Consider the following 3,335-nt stretch of genomic DNA (forward strand, 5'->3'; position numbering starts at 1 on the left):
GATATTTACATTACTATTCATAACAGTAACAAAAGAACAGTTATGAAGTAGCAACGAAATAATTTTATGGTTGTGGGTCCCCACATTAGGGTATTAAAGGTTCACAGCATTAAGAAGGTTGCGAACCACTGATTTAAAGAGGTAAAATGAGACTATTTGTGTGGACTCCAATACAATCTGCCTGGTACCCTTCAAAGAAGAGATTAGGGGTAAAACAGAGCGAGGACTGGGGTTGAAGATAGCCATCTGCGAGCCCTGAGACCCTGCCTCAGAAAGGAGAGAGAAAGAGGGTTGGGCAGGGCTGAAGATGTAGCTCAGCTACAGTGCTTGCCTGGTACATGCGAGGCCCTAGGTTCAATACCCAGTTCTGGACAAAAACCAAAACACATCATCACGTTTCACCATCCTGCTGGGCAAACACCAGTAATCGCAGCATTCAGGAAGCAGAGGAAAAAGTGCTCAGTGGCCTCACCTACAGGCCACCGAGATGGCTCAGTGGGTAAAGCCTTGTAAGTCGTACCACCTGAGCAGAATCTCAAGGTGAAGGACAAAATTGTCTGTGCAAAGTTGTTCCGTGGTCCCTACATGCTCACCGTGCCACGTGCATGTTCATAGATAGCCTCTCTCTCTCTCTCCCTCTCCCTCTTGATAGAGTCTAGGGGCTGGAGACATGGCTCTATAGTTAAAAAGCATTTGTTGCTTTTGCAAAGGACCCAAGTTCTATTCCTGGCACCAACAAGGTGGCTCACCACCATGTAAATCCAATTCGTAGGACCCAATGCCTTCTTCTGACACCTGTGGTCACCAGGCATAAGTACAGTGCACATACATACATGTAGACAAACACTCCATGCATATAAAATGAAACTGAAAACAAAGAAGAGGGGGTGGAGAGATGGCTCTGAGATGGTTCTGTAGCTAAGGGGGTGTTGGGGGTGACACACACCTTTAATCCCAGCGCCTTACCCTTCCAGCAGAATTTAGTTCAGTTCCCAGTATCAGGCAGCTCACAACCACCTGTGACTCCAGTTTCAGGGGTTCTAACGCCCTTTTCTGTAGCACCCCACATATGCCTCATACGCTCACACACACGCATAAAATACATAAATAAACATCCAAGATCACCCATCAAATTGAGACCAATGTGGTCAATGGAGTCCCAGGGCAGGTGAAATTACCCAGAGATCTTGTCTCAAAAAACAAAAAAGAAAGAGAGAAAAGAAGGAAGGAAGGGAAGCCACATTTGGGGGGTGGGTCCTAAGATTTTTGTCTTCCACTGTTTGAATTTGAGGGAATTTGGCCCATAACAGAGAGAGAGGCAGAAGGAATGAGAGAGCCACCCGGGTCTGCTCAGAGCATGGCGGCTTGAACAACAGCAGGGCAACTGAGAGACTGCCGACGAGCCTTCAACTGCTTAGTTTCACTGGACAGATCAGCCTCATGCTAGATCAGTGGTTCTCAGCCTGCGGGTCGCGACCCTTCAGGGGTCAAACGACCTTTCACAGGGGTAGCCTAAGACCCATCAGAAAACACAGATATTTACATGATGATTCATGTAATTTGGATAGCCAAATTACAGTTATGAAGTAACAACAAAAGTAATTTAATGGTTGGGGGTCACCACAAAATGAGGAACTGTGTTAAAGGGTCGCAGCATTAGGAAGGGCGCTGCGGGTGTGAAGCCATAGACAGGATGGAGATGCTCACAGTGGGAAGTGAGCAGAGACCGTCAACACACTGGGTGAGACCTGGGGCTGTAGCTCAGGCATAGCGTTCTCTACTCACCTTGTGTGCCCCTGGCTCTTGTTCAATCCCCAATATTGCCAAAAAATAACCACACAACAACAGAGGCTGGTGGGAAGTCAAAATACCTGGAGGAGATACTGTCCCGTCAGGCTGGAGTGTGCAGAGTTTGAATGGTGGATGTTTATTAAAGAGGTGGCCAGGTCTTCACTTGAGCTGTACAGAGGCTGAGGGAGTAGGATGGCCATTTCAAGGATTATCTGAGGCTGCAGAAACCATTCGAGGCCCCCGAAAAACTTAGTGAAAACTCATTTAAAAGCAAAAAGTAAAAAAGAAGTCTGAGGACATAGCTCGGGATTCTGGCACTTGCCTAGAATGTACCAGCAAGAGGCCAGGGGCACGGTTCAGTGATAAGCAGAATCTACCAATGAGCGGGAAAGGCACTGTTCTTCCTTAGAGCCTTTGCCTAGAATCCCCCAGTGAGGACAGGGATGGAAGGGGCATAGCTCAGCAGTAGAACACGTGCCTAGCATGCCTGAGGCCCTAGGTTCAATCCTCAGCAATAAAAAAAAGAGAAAGTTGGCAGCCTGCCCACATGGTAGATAAGTTTGCTCAAGAACTAGTAGCCGGTGGTTAAAAGCTTGACACTAGCCATTCCTGCCTTGAAGGAAGAATCTAGGAAGGTGTTTCTCCATAGACTAGGATTGTGACTCCTTACCTGGACCTGTTATCCTGTACTCTGTACATTTCCCCTGGTTGCCCCAAGCATGTCTTTGCACTAGCCACAGTGGTCCATATCTACATCCCAACTGTGAGACAGGATGAGCAGGAATTCAGCGTCATCCTCAGCTACACAGGGAGCCAGAAGCCGGGCTGGGATACCTGGGACCCCCACAGTCTGCATAGGACCGACCTAGGTCCTGTACATATGTGTGATCGTTGTGTAGCTTGATCTGTTTGTGAGACTCCGAGCAGTGGGGTCAGTACCTGTCCCTTATGCTTGAGTTGGCTTTTGGAAACCTGTTCCTCACACTGGGTGTCTCACCCAGCCTTAATACAAAGAGGAGCTTAGTTCCACCTCAGCTTGATGTGCCATGCTTTGTTGATACCCATGGGAGGCCTGCCCCTTTCTGAGCAGAAACAAAGGGGGAGAGGGATGTGGGAGTGCAAAGGGGAAGCCAGGGGAGGGAACGGGAGGAGAGGAGGGAGGGAAAACTCCCATCGAGGTGCAAAATACATGAATAAAATTTAATTAATAAAAAAATCCTCCCACATGGGATTATTATCATGGGAAGTTAGTCAATGGAGGGTCCAGTTTCAGTTTCTTTCCCCCTGAGAGTGGAAATGCAGAGTGGACATGGATGGACATGGGTGGACATGGATGGACATGGGTGGACATGGATGGACATGGGTGGACATGTGTGGACATCGGTGGACATGGGTAGACATGAGTGGACATGGATGGACATGGGTGGACATGGGTGGACATGGATGGACATGGGTGGACATAGGCGGACATGGGTGGACATGAGTGGACATGAGTGGACATGGGTAGACATGGGTGGACATGGGTGGACATGGGTGGACATGGG

The 3,335-nt window shown here is 48.5% G+C and overlaps 1 protein-coding gene across 1 annotated transcript in view; it reads left to right on the forward strand.

Annotated features, from left to right (window-relative positions):
- The window catches only part of Sbk2 (SH3 domain binding kinase family member 2), an 8,293-nt gene that overhangs the window by 3,258 nt on the left and 1,700 nt on the right, over positions 1-3,335 (forward strand). The window lies entirely within an intron of this gene.

Source organism: Microtus ochrogaster, unplaced genomic scaffold (genome assembly GCF_000317375.1).
Source record: "Microtus ochrogaster isolate Prairie Vole_2 unplaced genomic scaffold, MicOch1.0 UNK47, whole genome shotgun sequence".
Lineage (NCBI taxonomy): Eukaryota > Metazoa > Chordata > Mammalia > Rodentia > Cricetidae > Microtus > Microtus ochrogaster.